General features: G+C 35.5%; 1 pseudogene; it reads right to left on the bottom strand.

The window, feature by feature from the left end:
* Window positions 1–736: 736 nt before the first annotated feature.
* LOC149240095 (arogenate dehydrogenase 2, chloroplastic pseudogene) lies at window positions 737–5,596 on the bottom strand (annotated as a pseudogene).
* Between the last annotated feature and the right edge of the window lie 18,266 nt (window positions 5,597–23,862).

The following is a 23,862-nucleotide window of genomic DNA, read 5'->3' as shown; positions in this document are numbered from 1 at the left end:
CCCATTGGGCTAACATTATGTTGCATTCAACTATCCTCACAGCCTTCATGCTTCGCGTCTCCTTTATGCCATAGACTTCAAATACATGGAGTTTAGAAACAACTCAACTATGGCTTTGATAATGTTCAAATTAACCTTTGAAGTCTCAGATTCATTATATTTGATAGAGCAAATTAACCATGCCCTCATTCAACATACAATCTCACCCGCTCTGATACCACTGTAGAACACACAAGACTGGAAACCAAATCAAATGTATATTAGTCAATCTTAAAGAATTATGTACATGTTGTACATATAAATACATATAGGAAACAATTGAATTAGTTTTTGGGAGTTCTTGGACTCCAATAACTACCCAAACTGACCGAAGATTAATCCTAAGGATTAGCTAGATAACACTAACTTATTATGAAAATTCTTAAACATAAGCCACTCAGTCCTATTACTTTTATCAGCGAATTCTGAAACATCAACTACCTACTCCTCTTAAGAGACACATCTAAGAAAAATAATATGAATCTGCTCAAAAAAGTAATCTCATGGTCAAATCTACTATTCTACTACAATAGGACTACAATAAACAAAAGATACAAATCTACTATTCTACTGTAGGGGGCCTGCAATAGGACTACAATAAACAAAAGATACAAAGCATTGTGAAAGAAATCTCTAAAAATGTTGCAGTCTAAATACCTCCAAAAAGTGGCGAGGACCAGATAGAAATTATAAATCCCTATTGAACTTTATTAACTACATCAGATAGCCCCTTAACGACATTAGACAGTTCATGTATTTTCTACTTGTTGGAAGAATTATTTGAATGGTTGAGAATTTTGCATTTCAGCAAATGCTGAAGTTTGTTGAGAAACTTTCTCACTACTAATCCCTGCAAATAATTGTTTTCTAACTATTTCGTGCAACTGCCCTACAAACTGTTTCTTTAAAGCATCGAAAGCCATTTCCAATCTCTCCTACTATTATGTTGCATTGTTATTATACATAAATAAACCATAATAAAGATCAAAGCTATTTCCACAAGTGTTGTCAACAATTTTGAGCGATGTTTCATAACTTTTAATATAAGTGTTGTCAACAATTTTGAGCGATGTTTCCTAACTTTTAATATTAATTGGAGTAGATTCTAAGTTTAACTTGGCTAACATCCTTCCCAAAGTGTGGGTTTTAAATTGACTTTAAGCAGCATGGCGATCATGTTCAACACATGACATCTCAACCATCCTGCATCCTTATTTTGCAAATATATCCAAAAACTTATAACAACGTTCTACTCTTTCTCCTTGGCCAACTCTAACCTTGTCATAAACAAAAGGAAGGCCACTCCACCCAACTTTCCCGCTCTCGAGCCCAAACATAGGATGGATGCACAATATACGAAATTCTGGAGGTAATACCTGTAGTTTTTAAATTGACTTTCAGCAGCATGGCGATCATGTTCAACACGACATCTCAACCATCCTGCAACCTTATTTTTCAAATATATCCAAAAACTTATAACAACATTCTACTCTCTCCTTGGCCAAGTCTAACCTTGTCATAAACAAGGAAGGCCACTCCACCCAACTTTCCCGCTCTCGAGCCCAAACATAGGATGGATGCACAATATACAAAATTCTGGAGGTAATACCTGTAAAAATAGATTGCGGGGAAACTCTTTGACAGAAAGGACATCTGCAAATAATGTGTTTCTCTTCGGTCTTTGAGTTGGAAACGACCTCAACACAGACTGTGTCGCTAGAATAGATGAACATAGATATATCACCTCAGGAACACTGCAAATCCTCTGGGAAGGTTCATGTAATGATAATTATGTCTGAGATGAAAATGATGGACTACGTTTATCAGGCTTTGGTTCAATGCAGATAAGAGAACGCTAGATTTATGCCTCTCCGTTCTCTTCAACCTGCAGGTGTAACCTGCTATCAGACCTTCATCTAGGTATTTCTTCAATCTAGATGGGCCAAAGCTATGAAAATCAACTTTGATTTATCCTATTCTGAATAAGCCTGAATATGCAGATGTTGAATTATTGATTGGAACTAAAGATAGGGACACAACTGGAACTGCTTTACCTTGTTATAGATATTTCTATAAACAGGGATAGTGACCAAATAACAGCACTTCTGGAGATTGTGCATCCTTATAGAAACTGTATATCCTTCACTGGGGAGGATCCCTCTTGGGCACCAAGACAAAGATGAGGCTATAGCTAAAGAAAAAAAAGAAATGAGTTCCAGGTCATGATGAAGAGGACTTGACATAGGAGCTTTCCAGTGTTCTTTGCAAAAAATCTCCTAATGTAAAGTAACACATTTTGAAAAAAAATGCTTTACCTCAAGAAATGTTTGGCAATGTTAAAGACTAAAGTTGGGTGTCTATTTTTAATGGTAGTAGTAATCCCTTTATCCAGAAACAATAAGAATACAACATTGCATTCTGTGGGGAGGAAGATGGAAGTAAACAGAAGGAGGAAGCAAACTGTGGGTGCCCTCCCAAACAGCCAAACTGCATCCTCCCTCAATTAGAAACTTCAGCTGGTGCTTCTAAAGAAGCATCTCAGGCTGATGCAGAGATATACAAAATATCAGAAAATTGCAGTATCTTTCATGAATTTTCTTGGATACTTCCATTTCACATATCTACCATGCATAAATGTTAAATGAGGATTCCTGAGTCTGATGTTGTACTTGGGAAGCAAGGTTGTTCTTCTCAAATAGATTCTGAAAGTTATGCAGAGATGACGAGATAGGAATTGGTTGGTAGATTTTGTACTACTTAAGAGTTTACATAGTTCTAAATTAGCATGTTCAGAATTTGGTGGTGGAATTATTTTGCCCACAACTGATTCAAAATTTCAAACAAGACTTGTAGAAGTGATGCCATTACGAATCCGATACATAGAATTAAAAAGTGTCTAAAAGTTGCTCCATTTTTCAGTTGGGGAACCAGCTCTTTCAGCACCCAGTATATTGAAATCAGGCCTTTTGCATACTCTGTTCAGATTTTAGAGGTGGGTTTATTTTGCCCATAATTGATTCAAACCAGATACAATTAAGTCAATGCGATGGTGTCTATTAACCCGTTCAGAAAATAATGCCCATTATCAAATAGATACAATAAATTGGTGTCTTGTCATCAGAAAATGCATTACACTGTTTAGCTACCACTTCTATGTTTCAATCACTATTGTTATCATAAAGAAACCACCTCTGGACACCTACATAGCATGGTACATGATCCATTCTTTAAGAAATGGAGCTTGGTTCCAAAGCATTATGCAAGCACAGACCTGATGGAGAGGCCTAAAGGTTTTGAGATCATCATGGATTTAACTTCAACCCTATCTACAGATGGAAGTAAACCACTTCGGGATCCCCATACGAAAGCCTTCATCCCTTCAATTTCCTGTATTCTAAGCCATTAGGCTTCTCACATCTGATCACTTGAGCAGCCATCAAAACCTTGGTATGAAAAATCTTGCTGCGCAAATCTATGGTGTCCCATTTCTTGAAATCCCTAGCATTAAGCAGATCGGTGTCCAAATTGGAACCAAAATCGTAGACAAGATTATCAGTATCAGAAATCCTACCTCTCCTCAAGTTCAATCCTTTGACAAACAAAATCACGTTGTCTGGTTCTACTAAGTTCAATCCTTTGACAAACAAAATCACATTGTTTGGTTCTACTACTGCCTCATAAAAAAGCGTTCTCCATGAAAAATTGTTTGGATACCTAGCTTGCGAAGTGACAAACATTCTATTTTCCTTGAGTTTTATAGTTAAAGTGATCTTCAAGGGTCGCTTCAGGACTTCTTTTCCAAGCTCTTCTACTTTGCTGATTTGTTGAGCACTGATATGGTGCACCCTCGGTTGCCCCTCCATTGAAGGTATGTCTGTATAACAAAATGCCAATTTGCAACTTAAAGGAATGATGTTGGAAAATAATATATGCGACGATGTTGAAAAATTATAAAATCCACCTAACAAAAAAAAATTATGCAAAGAGGAACTTGACAAGAAAGCATAATCATCGATCAGCGGGCACCACTGGCTAAGATCCCAACTCATATCCTTCAGAGAGCTGACACTCGTTGAAAATTGGCATTTTGTGTTGGGATACTGTTTGAATGGTTGAACCAGCAAATTGGCGTTCTGCGTTGGGATACTGTCTGAAAATTGGCGTGATCAGTGCAGATCTTGATGCCAAAAGAATGTGAATTGTTGCAGAAGTCTTAGTGGGGAAGGAGGAAATGGATAAATTTATCCTTCAAATTCCATTTGAAGAGTCTACAGGGTCTACAGGGTAATGCTAGATATAATGTTGATGCATTCCATCCCTATTCATCATTCTGAATCTATAGGGTAAGCCTGCTCTTTTTCCTCTTGATTCAGTGAATTTAGAGCTTGTGAACCCTTTAAATCTAGGAAAAATAGGCGAGGGTTCTTGTTCCAAATGATCATTAGGGGGAGGGAAGGAAAATGTCTTTGTTGTGGATTTATCTGACTCAAAACTAAATGGAGGGAGCACCAGGGTTAGTGATAAGCTCTAAATTCTAATTCTTACTAGGGATGCCATCACATTAAATGTGAGGAAGCATTAGTTGGGTTTCCCACAAGCTTTTCTTAAAAATGTTTCTAAGATTTACATAATAAAAATATTCATGTCTACAGTTTAGAATCTAAAAATATCCAGAACTGTATTTTCTCAGCAATAATTCAGAAGAAATGAACAATATCTTTCTCAAGTTACAATCTAAAACATAGAAGCACTGTAAAGTAGATCATAATCTATGCAACATTGCACAACATATTTTATTTTCAATTTGAAACCATTACATAATGAGCATTGCAAAACATATTTTATTTTTCCTAACCATAATGGACATCTATTACATCTTATAAGTTAAAAGAAAATGTGATGAACACCATAAAGAGAATTTACATAATATACCGTGCCAAGAAGACAACAAAAACATATCGATTGGCCCAAGTTCCATGAGCAACTAAAGTTCATTGAAATAATAGATATTAATCAGATAGACCATAAGTCCAAAAAAAATCAATTTCGTACATTTTCAGATCGTATGGACATTCCCTTCAACCAGAAGCGGCTTAGAGACTACTTCTACTCCTTACAAGGCATCATCATTGTTGTAGACAATGCAAGTGTGTCTCCCAAAAAATGGAGGAATTTCTTCCAAGTGAACACCATCATCATGCACTAAAACCCTACTTAATTCTTCACAAAGCTCTAAGAATTCTGGATTTTCATTATGCTCGTTTTCTTCATCATCTTCATTAACATCCTTTTTAGAAAATTCATCAGCTTGGGCATCCCCATCATTCTCTCCTAAAGCATAGTAATCAGCTTGCTCTGGACAACGTGAGCTTATATTCCCCTGCGTGGACCACTCTGAAACATCATCATTTCCTAAATTTCTCAATTTATGGTCATCTTGAGATGAGATAAATGAGCTTGGTGATGCAATTGACACTTCAACATCAGTCTCCTCCGTGGAATCAAACATTAGTGTACGAGGAATGATTTTTTCAAACGATGTAGAATTCAACTCCATTGCGTCAATTACCTCCAAAGACATCAATCATAATGGATTTTGTTGGCAAAGGTATGATGCATGTATTTTTTTCCAAGATATGGTAACAAATCAAAATTCATAGAAAATCACAGATGTCCCCAACATTAAAAATTATACTTACCTTTGGGCGAGGAGTTATTTCCTTGGAAAAGTCAATTGAGGATTCCTTTTTGGACTCAATGGCTTAATCAGATTCATTTCAAAGCAAGTTGTAATTGCCACTTGCAAAATGATTAGGTAAAACAATAGAGTCATGTATATTTACAGGTGTGGGGGCCAAAATTTTGCTTGGAGAGGGTGTATAATCATTTAGATGGCATAGGCTTTGAAGGTTTGAAACAAGTTTAAGGGTATCTGCTTCAACCCTTTGCAAAAGGGACCTCACTTGGTGGTGGAGCAATGACTCACATGTCCCAGGTGTCTATACACAATCAGGAAGGCAACGACGTGTAGTATTAGGTGTAGGAGTTTCTGGCTCGTCATCCCTATCAAGAGCAAGGCCAAAAATAGGGGAATCATTTGTGAGGTCCAGAAGGGGTCGACGTCTACTGCCACTTATCCTTGTGGCACTTCCTTTTCCTGAACAAACAAGAAAATAAACTTGTTGAGAAAAATTGAAGCACTCAGAAAAAAGCCTTCACCCAAAGTCAACCATCAAATTTGAGGACATTTCCCAAAGAACATGCATGATAGAATTTTGGAGCTAAAAGTTTAAACCCTAAACTGAATTGTCTGATGCTAATTACTATGCAGAATTGTGACAAATTACCTGGATTTGCAACACTATTAACAAAACTAAATTTTGAAGTTCTTGATTGTTGTCTTTCAGAAGGAGGAGTTTCCATTGGTTGGATTTCTTGGTGAAGAAAAATTGCATACCAAAAATATAAACTTTAAAAATATCCATAAATTTTCATATGCATTAGATAATAAACAACCTTCAATTTCCATTGCATTTGGAGTGAAGGTACTATGATATAAAAATATGGTAAGAAAGCCTAGAATTAAAAGAATGCATGAGTCAAGACGAAGCCAAACTCACCATGTTATCCCGAGCTGAGTGGTGCTAGACCACACCTGCGCAGAGCGTCCCACCAAAATGTAGCGGAAACAAAAGAAAGATTGAAGAAATGAATGGATGGATGGGAAAAGGATTTCGACGGGAGGTGACGAATGAACTATATCTCTCTCTTTCTTACCCATAAGTATATTATCAAATAAAAAACCCCACCCCTGAACAGGGGTGGTCAGAACCCCTGCCAACCTTCTACTCCTTCCAGGTCATCATCAATGTTGTAGACAAAGTGAGTGTGTCTCCCAACAAATGGAGGAATTCCTTCCAAGTGAACATCATCATCATGCACTGAAACCCTACTTAATTATTCACAAATCTCTACACATTCTTGATTTTCAATAAGCTCATTTTCTTCATCATATTCATTAACCTCTTTTTCAGAAAATTCATTAGCATGGGTGTCCCCATCATTCTCTCAGGGAGCATAGTCATCAACTTTCTTTGGACAAGGCGAGTTTATATTCACATACATGTACCACTTTGAAACTTCATCGTCTTCCAGATTTCTCAATTTCTAGTCATCTTCAGATGACATAACTAAAACTTCATCGTCTTCCAAATTTCTCAATTTTTGGTCATCTTCAAATGACATAACTATGTTTGGTGTTGCAATTGATTCTTCAGCATTAGTCTCCTCTGTGGAATCAAACATTAATGTACGAGGAAGAGGTTGTTCAGACAATGTAGCATTTAACTCTGCTGCATCAAGTACCTGCAAAGACATCGAACAAAACCAATTTTGTTGGAAAAGGTATGATGCAAGTATTATTTTCCAAGATATGGTAACAAATCAAACTTCATAGAAAATCACATAAGTCCCCAACATTAAAAAATATGCTTACCTTTGGGCGAAGAATTATTTCCTTAGAATGGGTTGAAGAGGCTACCGCATCACTCAAACCCTTTTGCTCTTGTTTGTTCCTCCATGTCTGCAACTTTATTCCCTCTCCCCCTAGGTTGAAGACTAGTACAATCACCATATCAACAATACAATGCAGTGCACACGAGTTCTTGCTAGAAAAGCTCTTCGAATTTACTGGCCACATGTCAATTTTTTATTCAAAGGAGGGGAATGAAAATAGAGATCTGAGATTGGTTGAATTTTCTTAGCCAAATTCATCATGCATTGAAACCCTACTTAATTCTTCACAAATCTCTACACATTCTAGATTTTCAATAAGTCCATTTTCTTCATCACATTCATTAACCTCTTTTTTAGAAAATTCATTAGCATGGGTGTCCCCATCATTCTCTCCAGGAGCGTAGTCATCAACTTGCTCTGGACAAGGTGAGCTTATATTCACCTACATGGACCACTATGAAACTTCATGATCTTCCAAATTTCTCAATTTCTAGCCATCTTCAAATGACATAACTAAGTTTTGTGTTGCAATTGATTCTTCAACATCAGTTTCCTTCGTGGAATCAAACATTAATGTACGAGGAAGGGGTTTTTCAAGCAATGTAGCATTCAACTCCATTGCATCAATTACTTGCAAAGACATCAAACAAAACATATTTTGTTGGAAAAGGTATGATGCAAGTACTATTTTCCAAGATATGGTAATAGATCAAACTTCATAGAAAATCACAAATGTCCCCAACAATACAAATTATACTTACCTTTGGGTGAAGAATTATTTCCTTGGAATGGGTTGAAGAGGCTACCACGTCGCTCAAACCCTCTAGCTCATGTTCGTTCCTCCATGTCTACAACTCTGTTCTCTCTTCCCCTATGTTGAAGACTAGTATAATCACCATATTAACAATATAGTGCAATGCACACAAATTCCTGCTAGAAAATCTCTTCAACTTGACTGGCCACGTGTCAATTTTTTATTCAAAGGAAGAGGATGAAAATAGAGATCTGTGATTGGTTGAATTTTCATAGCCAAATCTTGTAGAGGAACACTTATCGGCTTAATAAAACATGCAAAAAACACCTTCACAAAAAATCTTTGCAATTGTGGAGGGTTAAATAACCTTTACAAAATACGATCTTCCTACACAAGACCAAATGAAACATTGGGGAGTGGAGGTCTTGGAGTTGTGGAGAATTAAGGTTTCTGCATTCATACTTTTGTCTCTATTGACATATTAGGTTTAATGCGACTTGGAGTTCCGTTCAGCTCTCGAATCCAATCCCCAACCTGTTGTTGAGGATATTCAAATGGTGGATTATTCCAATGATATGTTGTGAGAAGCCCATAATTTTGTTCTTCATTGACACGTTTGTGATGCAGGATTGAGGTTTTGCATGGTAATTTGGGGGTAGAAATGTGCCCCATTGGTATAGTTCTCTATTTATGAATTTGAATTGTCAGGAGTCCTCGACTAGTGGGTCTTCACCATGTTAGAGGGCCTGACATGTTGGTGAGTTTTCACCGTGTTCGAGAGCCTCATATGTGAACCTTGCAGGAGGAAATCCTACATTGTATATTGCTTGTACTTCTTCGAAGACAGTTCTGGATGCTAACACTCTTGCACAACATGACTTTGTTAAAAACTTCATGTCTTCGTAGGGGTTTTGTCGGATCTAATTTGGATCTGGATGTTCTTCGGGGTTTTGTTCCCATTTCTTCGCCTATCTGGAAAGACAATAAATGGTAAAGAACCATTCTCTTGCAAGGCTTCAATGTTTTACTGTGGTGCGAAAGGATATTTAATTGGCACAAGTTGTACATTTGGGTTGGAAAACCCTTATCGTTAAGTTTTTTGGCTGCACAATGAATTTACTACAGATAGTCAAGCTGATTCAAGATCATTAGAGCCCAATCTTGGGTTATTTCCCTAAATTCCATGGTCTTTCACGAGGTTGATATGATTTTTTCATTTGGTGCAAGGAAGATGCATATAAGGTTCTAGTGTAGAGGTGGTTCTTCAACCATAACATGCTTGGGTTGAATCCCTGGCATCCACTATTTGATGCGTGGTTATGGGTCAAACTACCGAATATTCCATTAGAATTCAACCGAGGGCTTTTTGGCAATTGAAAAATTCTATTATTAAATACATTATTGGTTATCTAGGTTTCAGGGAATGTGGCCTCGCTTTGTAGCATACATTCTAGTAAATATTGATGCTTGTTAAGGACTTTTTGAGTCGATTCAAATTGTTAATGCAACATGACTTTTAATTGGGTATTAGAATACCTTGATGTTCCATTTAAATGTTTTCATTGTCATATTGTTAGACATCTGATGACAATCTACACTCTTGCTACACCTCCCATAAAAAAAAGTCATTAGAGGAAATTTTAGCCTAAAAGTGCCCATGAAATTTTCATGTACATAATATGTAAACCAATCAAAGTCTTCTAAATTTAAAAAGAAGTACATGTAAATATTTTGGAGGGAAAATAAGAAAATTATTTTCTTTTTAATTGTATTTTTGGCTTATCTCCTTATAGGTTTACCCAAATTTCAAGTGTATACACTTGTTGGATACGAAATTAAATTCTGCATCGAACGAGTACCCATTATGCATACTTTTGAGAAGACCCACATTGATAAAAATTAAAGGCACATTAAAAAATGTGTTCAACACATTTTTTTAATGTATCTTCAATTTTTATCAATGTGGGTCTTCTCAAAAGTATTCATAATGGGTACTAGTTAGATGAAAAATTTAATTCTGCATCCAACGAGTGTATACAATTGAAAATTTGGTAAACCTATAAGAAGATATGTCAAAAATACAATGAAAAACATATTTTTCTTCTTTTCCCTCCAAAATTCATAACTATTATTTTATTATTTTTCCTTAGGAGGTCACTTTTAGGCTAAAATTTCCTCTAATGGATATCCCCATCTCTAGTGGTGGGGGGATTATGAGGGTTGGGACAAGTCCTATGAATGGTTCAACTCAAAGGCCCCACATTGGTATTTTCGGAAATTTTGAAAACAATGAGGGTTGGAAGAATTTTGAGAAGTAGTATGGTGATTGAGATGGATGTGCTTGGGTTCGCTTATCAATCAGGAGAAAATTCAAGAGTCTTTGATTCTTGGAGGCCTATCCATCCCTATTGTTTTGGAGAAGGTGAATCCAACACAGGATATTACAAAGTATTAGGAGGTGTTTGCTAATCTAGATATGTCAAATTTTTAGTGGGACGTGATTGAACATATTTGGGACTCGACTTATCATACTATTCATTTATCAGATAAGGATTTTTCCACTTGTCCTAACATTTATTTTAGTTGTAGCACTAATATTCCCTCACCCCATACCTCCTCGTAGGTCTGGTGCTATAATATTTCTCTTCTCCTTCGCCCTTTGGTTTGACAAGGGCCAAGCCTTTGGGTTAGAGGTTGTTTTTCTGGAAGCCCCTTCTATTCCTATTCCATGTGCCTCTAATTTCTCATTTCCTTTGGTTTTTATCCCTATTTTCTTAGGCCCAAAAAAATGCACAAATGTTCAGGGATCTAGGACTAGATGTACCTTTGGATAGGGCTATGGAAAAGGTGGGTAGAAAATACCATATTCGAATTGCTTAAGAACTCGCTATCAAAGAGATTCATCAAGGCAGACAAAGGATTTTTTCTCGGGGTCCTTAGAGCTGAGAATACCCAATCTATCGTTTTATCATGAATATCTTATCTTTGAATTTAAACGGGCTAGGAAGGAAGCCCGAAATCCTTTCCCTCAAAAGGTTGGTTGCAGATTCCTGAGATGTGGTCCTTCTTCAAGAGACTATGGGTCGTGAAAATGTATTAATTAAAACTCTGCATAAATATATTAAAGGATGGCAATTTATTGGACTTGACTCTTTTGTGTCCTCAGAGGCTTAATCTTAGGTTTCAAGGATACACTGAAATTTTCTTTTGTAGTGATGTCAATTTTGGTCCTCGTTGTTCATAGTGGAGAGATTAATATGGATTTTCATATATTGAATCTTTATGGTCCTTGTGAGGATAAGGAAATTTATATATTGAATCTCTATGGTCCTTGTGAGGATAAGGAAAATTTTTGGGACCATATTTGCTCACTCTCCCGTATGAAATGTGACAATATTATTATGGTGGGAAGACATTAACTTCACGCTTGACCGAGGTATAAATTGGGATTCCCACACTAGAGAGGAGCAAATGATAAATTATTTTATTGATTTTTTGAAATGAGTGGGTTGGATTGATTCAAAGCTTATTGAGATCTCACCTGCATGGTCAAATAATAGGCTTAGAGATGCATGGGTTACTGAAAGATTGGATTGATTCTTAGCACATCATAACTTCATCTCCAAACTTGGTATTTTAATAAACTTGGGTTGGAAAGATTTGAATATCTTATCATTTCCTATATATCTGGAAATTAGTAAAAATGTAATGCAATCCAGAATCCCTTTCGAGTAGAATCATCAATAGGGGGCAGAGGATGATTCCATATCACTAGTTAAGAATTAATGGGTGCCTTCTCATTTGGAGGAAGATAGTTTGGCCTATATACAATTTGCACATAATTTGAAGTCACTTGAGGAGAAGGTAGTCAGTTGGGCTACATGTCATAGGGAGAAAAGACATGTAAAGGTTTAGGAGATAGAAACTAAACTTTCTTCCATCAATTTTATTGGTGTTTTGTCAATGGAACAATGTCTCACTTGAGGTCTTTATAACAATAGAGGATTAGGTTCCTTCTAGATGAGGAAAGGGAAGGGAGGTTAAAAACCAAGGCATTATGGTTAGAAGCTAGTGATCGAAACAAAAAATATTTCTAGAATTTTAACAACCATAACAAGGATACCAATACTATTTGGGACTTGGTTAATGAGGATGGTCATTCAATCAAAGGTTTTGAGGCACTTTCCAAGTTGAGGATTAATCATTCTAGTCATATTTTTAAGTCTCATAATTCACGAGGATATTAATGTAATGTTAAAGGTGTTGGACACTTTCCCCAAATTTTTGGAATATGAGGAAATGAGATTTATTTTCTGCATGCATCATTGGATGAGTTGTTGGCATTCATCAAAAATTTTTAGAAAGGAAAGAGATTGATTCTTGATAATTGGTCAAAGGAGTTATTTGAATATTTTTTTGACATCATTGAAAATTACCTTTTACGATTCATAGAACAAGTTCGTCGATTGGGATAGATGCTAGATAGTTTCAACTCCAGTTTTATCTTACTCATCCTTAAAGTTGATTTCCAAAAAACTTCGGGAACCTTAGGCATATCTGTATCTGTAATATTATGGAAAAGATTATTTTTGTGCAAGTGAAACCAATGCTTAAAAAAATGATTTCGATGGAACAATTCAGTTTTGTAAGAGGCAGACTAATACATCAAGCAACTGGGTCTGCCTAAGAAGTTGCCCATTTGATTAAAGTGGAGGTACAATTATCATGGTTTTGAAGTTGGATCTATCTAAAGCTAATGATTGGGTTTCATGGATCTTCCTAAAATTTATTTTACTTCATATTGGGTTCAATCTTTAGATGGTGGAATGGATTATGGGCTATGCTTTGTCCTCTTATTTTTCAATTTTACTTAATGGAGTTTGTTTGAAGTCTTTTTGGTCATCCAAGGGACTTTTGCAAATGCTCCCCCTTTCTCCATATTTATTTCTTCTGGTCGCAGATGGTCTGAATATATTAGTTATAAAATTCAGGTCATCATATCTTATAAGTGGGATTTGATTGGGAAGATGGTTATCTCTCACACATCTACTTTTCGCGGATGATGTTCTTCTTTTTGGTGTTGCAACATAGTTGAAGGATTATTTTTATATGATCCCAATAAAAAAATTTGTGAATCTATAGGGATGGTGGTGAATTTGGAAATATCAGCCATTTATATTACAAAATCTATGGATGGTTATAGGAGACAAGTGGTGGAGATATTTGGTTTCCAAGTGCACTCCTTGAATGAGGGATTCAACTACTTGGGTTATTACATCAAACCCAATAGATAATTGAAAATGACTTCAAGTAAAAGTGGGGAACTTGATTCATTTATAGTGCAATCAATTCCTCTCTCGAGGAGGTTGGCTTATACTTATTAAATTTGTCTTGGAGGCCATCCCAATTTATTGGAATCTGAAGGATCTGATTCAAAAAAGTATTTTGAACAAGATTTGGACGGTGGACTTTAATTATTTATGGAAAGGGATTGTAGATAAGTTGGGTTCTCACTTGGTTAGTTGGTCACACCTTGCACTTTTAAAGAAGAAAAGTTGTTGGGATCTTAAAATATTTATGATTTTAGGAAGGTATTGGCAGGTAAGTCATTGTGGGTTTTCTTAACTAGAGATAGATTATGGAGAGATATTTTAGTTTCCAAGTATATTTCCCAAGCTCTTTATGTCTAGATTCGTAACAACCATAAAACCTTGCTCACCTATTATAATGAGTGGAACTCAATCTCTCAAGATTTCTTCATTGTAGGGCCTTTTCTTGCTAAGTAGGTTTGGTCTAGCAATAAGGTCCATATAGATGTAAATGCAAATTTTGAATGTAACTGGAATATTTTTCTTCCAACTTACTTGGTTCAGTCATTATAGGAGAGGCACATTTGCATTGTAAACAATATTGTGAAGGACTCAACTACTATATGGCAGCAAAGTTGGCATTCAATGGTGGATCTTCATTTGGATGAGAATTGGCTTGAATGTTGGGAACACTTCACCATGCAATTATTCTATGCTCATAGTTAGATAGAGTCGAAGAAGATGATTTGGTTTGGGTATATAACTCATCAAGGATGATTTATACTACAAATTTGGGATATCAATCTTTGAAAGTTCATGAGAAGGTGGTGTCTAAATGGTGGTATAAAAGTTGTGGAAAACTAAAGTGCTAATAAAATGCATTCTTTTATTATGGATTATTCTATAAGATTAGGTATTGACTTGGTATTGAATGATCCATAGCGGATTTGAGGGCATGAGATCCTGCTGTATATGTTGGTCTTCCAATGAAGATTTTTCTCATGTCTTTGTTAGTTGTCCTTATACTGGTGATGTTTGGCATTAGGTGGAAATATAGTTAAATTCTCCTCCCTATGGGAGCATTTTTCAGTTGAATAGTGTTATAAATCCTTCATGAGGAGGCAGGTTCTGAAAAAATCTAGGGTGCTACCTTTGGTCATCGTGTGGGGATCTGGACAACATGTAACCAGAACATCTTTGAAGGTAAGAATTAAACTCCCTAATTGGTGGCTATTTGAACCATTTCATGTTTGTTTCTTATTAAAGGGTGTATTTTCTCTCCCGAGTTGTTAATTTTCAGCAGGTCCTTCCATTACAAAGTCCTATCCATGGGACTACTTCGATGGTGGAATCCAATTTGAGGGACAATGTTGTGGTATATGATTTTTCTTATTTCTCTTTGATCATTACTATTTTGCAGGGGAAAGATAACATTGGGCCCAACAATAATAATATAGGATAATTTAGTGCTCTATTTTTATTACTCAAAGCTATAATTTCTAAGGATATCCAAAGGATTTAAGTCTTTGGGAATTTTGCCTTGTTTATAAATTTGATGCAAGGTTGTAATCATGTGATAATACTAGGTATTGAAGCAATTGCAAATCATATCAATGCATCAATTTCTTTATTTGAAGACATTTCTTTTTGCCATTTTTAGAGAGAATTCGATCTTGTGGTAGACTCTCTCTCAAAAGAAGCTTTCAATCTTCTTTCAAATACTTTTGTTTTGAAATAAATTCAGAGGGATTCTATTATTTCCATTGATCATGGCTCTTACTTTTAATGTTTTGTATCAAATGGTTTTTGTGAAGGCTTAGTAATTGATATTATAAGGTTATATGTAATTGAAAATTATTGGGAGACACTGATTAGCATAATTTTGGGGAACTAGTATCTTAGAAAGGAAATAGGTATATTTGATACCTATTGTGAACTCAATGCCTTTGGAATGTACATTCACATTTCTTCTAAAATATAATGTATGCTCTTTTTTCTTGGAAAAATAAATACTTGTAGAAGCCATTACTAGAAGCTTTTGATCTAAGACAAATAGGTGGAGTGGGTTTATTTGGAGCATACCTAGGGGAACCTTTTTTGTAGTATTATCATATAGGCTAAGGAAAGGCTCAAAGTATAGGATCAAGTCAAATATATGTTATTATTTGTTGCAATAACACATAGGCTATGGAAAGGGTCAAAGTATAGGCTAGGATAAAATGTATGTATTGTTGACTTACAAGCAATCCTCTCCTCCATTGAGCAAGCACAATAATTTGCATATCCAAGGTGCTAGACAAGTTTTCCAAGGGTTGGTGATAAGAAAATTCTAGGTAAGTTATCTTCTTGTAGTATTCAAGCATTGTTGATCTTATCCTAAGATTAAAACATGGACTATATTTCCATAATGCTCATTATAGAAATCAACTTAGAAAATTTTATATCATTAGGAATCTCACCTCACTCTCCAATCTCACACCGAAATGGGTTAAAAACATTTCAAACTCTTCTTCTTGAAAAAAAAATCATGTACTAAGTCTCCTTGCCATAAGATGCTTATTACTAATATACCCAAATCTTGATGGCCCAAACAAAAAATAAATTTTAGTGTCCAACAAATCACGATAGTGTTTTTCCAAAGCATAAACCATACTTCAAACTTCTTTATTTTTATTTGTATAGTCACTCTTTTTTAGACTCATCGCAACTTGCAAAATATAGAGTGTCGTTGAGGCCTTTCCATTACTTGTGTTAGCACTATTTCAAATCACCATAGAATATACATAAACATGTACATAAAACATTTTAATCCAATTTGGAAATTTAAAGATAATGCATATGTAATCTTGCATATCAAAACTAAAATGTTGTTTATAAACATTTTTCAATCCAAACTCGATTCATTTAGCAAGAAGGTGCTTCTTTAGATATGGATTTTTAGCAGCAATTCTAAATAAATTTCTACTAATAATCTATTTCCCATTAATGATTCATGTTGTACTTTAGAGATATGGTAAATATCAAAACAATTTTTGCCTTTGCATGTTAAATTTGAAAACCTTCATTGCTAATAAGATGTCCAAATAAGACATGAATTGCTAACAAATTTTATTTATTGATTTGGAGAAAACGCACTATCTATACAACATTACTCATAATAAATGAAAGTGTTCTATTGGTCGATTATACAAAACATAATAATCCAGATAGATTTCCAAAAATTTATGAAAAAATATTAAAACATATTTGTTGTTACTTATTTGATAATAACTTTTTCATGAATACCTAGTTGAATGTATAAATCATTATAACAAATTTTATCACTCTTGGAGAGATGAACTAGAAGTTGTTTACATTTGCCAAAAAAAATCCACAAAACCTTTTGGGATGAATAGCCTCTTTCGTGTAACTATAGAAGCTAAGTAAGTTTTAAGATCCGATTGGTTCAATAAAATACCTGATAGTTAAAATATCATATCTGTTCATCGAGAAATAAAGATGAAGTAATGGACAAATCCTTGATCATTCAAAAAACAATTCTGAAATTGAATGGACTTTGTTTTCTTTATTCTGAGAAAGGATTTAGATCCATTCTTTCATTTTCATGGTTGATATAACAATTCTGATTTGTTTTGACCATCTTTATTGAAGAAAAATTGTTTGGATTCTTTCTATCTTCTTGAAGGGACATCTAGTGTTGGACCTACTGAAAAATATGATATGGGATGTAGAATATTTTCACATTGATGAGATAGAGTAAATATATTGGTTCAATTTTGGCCATATCCTGAAACTTCATTGAATTAATTTGTTATTTTTCTTGGATGAAAATGGAATTAAAGAAAAAAAATCTATAAATTGAGAGTTAGGGGATACACACATATTCTCAACCTTGTGAATTGGCTACCATCATTTGAATTGAACCATGAAAAGAGGAACCACTAATCGATAACTAGGCTAAAGAAAACATTTAATTATTTGTGTTGTATCTATCCTGAGATAATCGTGTTTTCACATGATATCTTTGTCATTTTGTATGTCTTTTCCAATGGAAAATCCTACATGATCATTCCTTAAATCAAACTAATTCAGGATTCAAAATTATATATAATGTTTTAGAAGCAAAACATCTTCTAAATTGGGGGAAGTCAAATGTTTTTTTCTATCCCCCAAAATTTTCCCATGTTGCATAGACCCATCATAGAGATTTTCATTTATCCTTTCATGAGATCTGATTTGAAACTTCAACTAAATACTTATGATTTTATACATTAAGACTTGGTCTAGTATTCTTGATAAATGGCATGGTTTAGAGACCACTAATTCTTTTCTCTCCTATATTTCATTTCTAATTCTTATCTTTCTTGGAACATCCCCCTGAAGAATATTATCTTCCCATATTTTATTTTCATTGCTATCTTTTGGAAGAAGGAACATTGGATTTATGTTAACATTTTCCTTTTGGATATTGGGCTAGAGATATTTGGTCAAGATCTTTAATTATGAACATAACCCTGCAAATATTCAAAAACTTGAATACACTTTTGACCCCTATGTTTTCTATCACTTTGTATTGAACAAAAAATTCATTAGTTTGTTGGTCGTCATTATGCCAATGTTATTCTTTATAAGTTTGTTGATATTCACCAATTTATTGATGTTCTACCTTACCATATTCACTAATTTATTGATGTTCTACCTTACCATATTCACCATTATGATTATCATATTTTCTTTTTTCATCCTAAACATGTGAACTAATACCTACTCCTTGTTCCATAACATTTGATGTTTCCTTCCATTACTCTTCCTCTATCTTTTTTTGGTCTCACTGTTTTCTTAAAAATGATTTTCCCTATACAACTTTGATTTAGTGTTATACATATTATAGATTCCATATTTTTTTAGGAATAACCAAAATTTTAAATCTAATCTAAATCCTCTCTTCTTAATTTATGGAGAATAGATAATGGCAACATTATCTCTTCCACATATCATCAATCCCTTGTTGATTTGTAAGATCAACCTTCTACATATCAACCATTGTTGTATGATAGTAAGTATAAGAACATATAGCATCATAGTATCAATGATAGAATGATGAACATTTATGATATTGAAATTGGTATCCTTCCAATCCTCCCCAATAATATCATGAATAAACTTTCACCTAAGAATTCCTTCATAATTATCTTGATCATCTGGTATATTAGGTTGTATTGGTGCTTTGCGAATATCCCAATCTTTTGGAAAAATAAAAATATCCAATATTTTATAGAATTGAGATAACTATATGATGAGAGAGTGTATCTATAAATTTGTTCATTTTTTCGGAGCAGTCCCTAAGAAGGTTCCATCAAAACTACAAATATAGAATATTTTTGTTGTTCATTCACTTGATCCATTTGAAAGAAGAAAAAAGATAACTAGATAGATCTTCTTTATTTTCATTGGATATTGAGAATTGATGGAATTTTCATTGGACCTATTTAATTGGATTTGTTACTACCTTGGCCATCTCAATTGTTTGGGTAGTTACTCAAAATCGCATATTATTTTATTTAATAAAGTTAGAAATGTACAACAAAAATTAGGATCATTTGTTGCTCAAGATATTATATTTTTCTTTCCTATGTGGGATTTGGAATTAATTTCCATTCACCCACTTCTATCCATGTCTAGGGGTGGGGGTGGAGGGAGGTGGAGAAGGGATATGTTTATATTTTACCACAAAGTTCATTTCATACATTATAGATGATTCTATCTTTCCCGTAGCCGGAGATTTAAGTATCAATCCATAGGTATATGATAAACAAACATTAGGTACAATAATATTGGATAATAAAGAACTAGTTTTTCAATCCTATGTGGGATTTGGAATTAATTTCCATTCACCCACTTCTATCCATGTTTAGGGGTGGTGCTAGAGGGAGGTGGAGAAGGGATATGTTTATATTTTACCACAAAGTTCATTTCATACGTTATAGATGATTCTATCTTCCCGTAACCGGAGATTTAAGTATCAATCCATAGGTATATGATAAACAAACATTAGGTTCAAGAATATTGGATAATAAAGAACTAGTTTTTCAATCCTAGCTTCATTTCATTTGACCTCGATATGAAAATGGTTGGAGTGATTGGGCTTTCACTCAATAAGACCCATAATTTTTGAGAGACCAAAGAACAGGGTAGGTGTTAGGGGTATGGGTTTTGTAAATCTAAACTCTTCCTCTCAAACTAAGGCACTAAGTGAGCAAAGGAAAGAAGTGACATGCAAAGGGGATAAAATGAGAAAAAGGAAGAGGCAGAGGCACCTACCATAAACTAGGGGAAGGAAGGAGGGATTCCAAGCAAGGAGATAATAAAGTGTGTCACCTCCATGAATATGCCTTATTATAATAGGTTGACCCCATGCACCCAAATCCACTTTAAAATGTTATAAAGCACATCAAGGCATCATTATATAAGAAAATTAAATGATCTTTGGATATCAATGTGACCTTAGATCAATATAATTTATTTGCAATGTCAAGTTACTCAATTCCATAGTCAACTTGATCAAGTAGGTCAATCATATTGACAACATTGATATAATATGGGTGCTGTTAGCCTTGCTGGCAAAAGGCCCACAAATGGATCCATAATAGGCTCTTTAAGTCTCCAAATTTGCTAAGAAACATGCCAATGGATTCATTAATGCCCTTGACATTTTCAATTTTGGCTCAAAGACCATCTAATGATCAAAATCGGCGTAAGAGGAAAGCCCGTGGAAGGGCTGAAAATCACTATTGGAGGCCCAAAACACTGAAAAACAGTGAAAAAAACATATATCAGAGTCTTTAACAGTCGAGGCACAACAGTTGTTAGATCTGGCCGATCAACGACCCAGATCTAAGCGGCTAATCACAATCGGTAAAGCAGAGGGGACAGTTTACAAGCGAGCACATGACACCGCTGATCAACGATCACCGATGATCGGATCGGCGGGGTGTCATGGCACAAGTTATATGGCAATGGCAATTAGCGATTAAACGAGGACCATCGATCGCGTGCACGAATCGACGACCCAAATCGCATTGGTGGATTGCAGATCGGGGAAACCAAGGGGAAGGGCCTTCACATATTCTTATGTGCGATGTGATAAGGTCGGGCCCGATGACATTATGAACGATATTCCATAATATTTCAAGTTCGTGCCAAGGCGTTTTTCATGTATTTTCGTTGTATAAACAAAATACGAAGGGGAATAGGGACCTTGTGATAGCGATAACGCCCGGAACCGAAAGGGTTCGGGAATGATATTATATAAAATTTCAGGTCCGGGGAAAGCCAATTTTCAATGTTTTTATGTATTTTTTGTTGTTCCAACGAAATACAAAGGAAGCCTGGTAGCGCCGATAGCGATGAAGCCTGGACCCGAAAGGGCCTGGGAAGTAGAATATATGGAATTTGAAGTCCTCCCAAAGCATTTTTTCATGCATTTTTCAATGTTTTCATGTTTTAATGAAATAAACAAGAACAAGGCCAAATGCGACTTGCGATAGCTGCCCAAGGGCGGACCCGATGGATATATAGCTCATTTTGGAGGAATTTTGAAGTCCAAAAAGGACAGGGAAGGTGAGATTTATCGGTGATCGCTTGTGTTTTCTGTTTATAACATAAATATACATTAGTTTTCAACAGAGGACCACCATAAGGCAATGGCGTTCTGCTACAACAGAAGCATGCACCGTTAAAAACATTGGAAGGGCCACAACATGCTGCAACCTGAAACCGAAAGTTCAAGGAGCTCCAACATCGTAACAACCACACCAACAGACATCATGGAGCCTCTTTTTCACAGGAGAACTCCCAGACATCGCAACAAGCAGCCAAAATATATGAAAGCCGTTATTCCTTTGTCAAAAGGAGGAAAAATTGCCAAGCCATGCTTGCCTAGAGGGCGTCAAATCTGTTAAACAATACAGATTAAACAAATTAAGACTCCGAGCATTCTAGAGTGCTCAGGAGCATTGTAAACATGCTATATATAGCTATTAGTAAGCTGTAACGAGGGTTCAACTTTTGGAGATTGTTACTACTTTGTTCCTTCAAATTCTTCATCTTTATTCTAGCAATACAAGCTCCTTTTGCTATTACATGTTCAATCCCTATTTTATTTACTATTCTATGCTTGCACTTGAACAATTTGTTCATGTTTCCTTTGCGTTTAAGGCTAGATAATAGCCATCTTATCTCTGCTTTGATAACTTAGATTTGCAAGCTTCTAGCGTCTTGTAGCTCACCATTCATATGTGGTCATATATGCATCTTCCAGTACAATCAATATTCTCTTTGCTGCCTGTAGCTAGTCATTCATTTATGTTTATATATGCAATCTGCTGATATCATTAGTATTCTCCACCTATCCATTAAATCTACAGACTATTGAGCATTAGTAGTTAAAGCCTTGTGTTGTTGAGAGTATTCATGCATGTTTTGAGTGAGAATAGAGCTGAAATGGTTATCTAACTTGAACCAAACCATCATCCATTCCAATAGTTTTGAGAACAATATTGAAGATTATATGTTACCAGGCATCTCCGATATACAACCTAGGAGAGTTTCCTGGAGTGCTAACATAATTGGCGCCGCTGCTGGGGACAGGAAATTGAAGCTCAACTTCCCTGGGAAATGACACAGATCCAGGCTTCCAGCTTTGATGATAGACAAAGTCTGGGCACATTTTTGGTTGTAATCATCTATCTGGCGACTCTACTGGAGGCCGAACCTCTTGGCGACTCCACTTCATAGTTCTGGCTCAGTTTGTGAGGCATACTCGGAGAAACCCTCAGAAGTCACAAGCTGACCCAGTACCTAACCCTGAAAAGATAATTAAAGAAAGAAATGTATTGCAGAAAGGAGCATCAGGTTCAGGTAAACCTAAACAATATTCTATATCTCTTCAAGAAAATCCCGCAATAGAACAAATACATGTTGAGAGTACAGATTCTAATACTAGCAGTGAAGAAAAACTCTCAGAAATTCATAAAGCTCCTTATTCTTTAGATTCTCCTTTTGTTGTAAGCCCAAAGGAAACCTCTCCTCCTATTCATCATACTCCTTTAGTCTTATTAATCACTCCTCGTCCCTCTGTCATTCAGACTACCAATACTCTTATAGCCACCACAGCTATGGCAGGTCCACAAGTACCTACCAAAATGGAAAGAATCATAGCTGCTAGGTATGGACCTCTAATACTGCCCACTCCTCTGAATGCCATGCCTACTGGAGAATATCAGAAATATAGGCCTAAGTTCACTGGGACTGAAGGTGTTACTGCTGAAGAACATCTTGAGTTATTCTATAACTATGTTGATAATCTGGACATTAGTGAAGACGATGTCTGGATGAGAGTCTTTGTCCAAATCCTAGATGGAGAGGCTAGAAAATGGTTCAGAGAACTAACCCCAAGATCTATAGCAGATATTGAAGCTTTAGATGATGCATTCCTAAAGCATTGGGGGGATAAAAAGGACCTCCTATACTACCATACCAGCTGAAGTAAAACCCACTACTACCTCTACTAAACTCACCTATGCCACTACTTTTGATTATGACTTCTGCCTATTGTTGAGGGAGAGGTGATGTGATACTTTGGCTAACATGCAGGATGCAACCTTGGAAGTGGAATCAAACATCATGGCCATAGAGAAGCTCAAGGGAAATGTTGATAGAAGAAGACAGAGGGGCGAGTCTTCATCATCCTCTGATCCTAAGATAGATAAAATGACCAAAATGATCGATTCATTAGCCTCTAAAATCTCCAAATTAGATTTTGAGTAGCACCCAGGGAAAGGGAGAGCTCCTAATACCTTTGCTCCTAGAAATCCTGTTATGAAACCAGCTCACAAAAAGATAGAAAAGAGAGATCAATGCCTTAGAATTCAGCCTCTTCGAGGGGGCAACCTCCTTTACGTTACACAAATGAACAATTCTTGGATGATACAAATGAAAAGACCTCCTTTCTATATATAGGAGTCTAAGGGGTCATAACATAATCAGAGTCGACATAACAATAATAATGTAAGGGCACAATAATAACAATATTGGGCTTCTATGGGGCACAATAGTAACAATATGGTCACTACATGGGTACATCAATATAATAAGTGGGTTGTACTAATAACAATAAGGGGTTACTCTAGTAGTATAGGGGCTTAACAAATTCAAATATGAATCCATATAGAAGAACTAATGAGC

The sequence above is a fragment of the Pinus tabuliformis genome, chromosome 8, assembly GCF_031772625.1.
Source record: "Pinus tabuliformis cultivar Carrire ecotype Pingquan chromosome 8, CPIR1, whole genome shotgun sequence".
Lineage (NCBI taxonomy): Eukaryota > Viridiplantae > Streptophyta > Pinopsida > Pinales > Pinaceae > Pinus > Pinus tabuliformis.
Note: the sequence above shows the minus strand (reverse complement) of the source record. Positions and strands in the feature narration are given on the sequence as shown.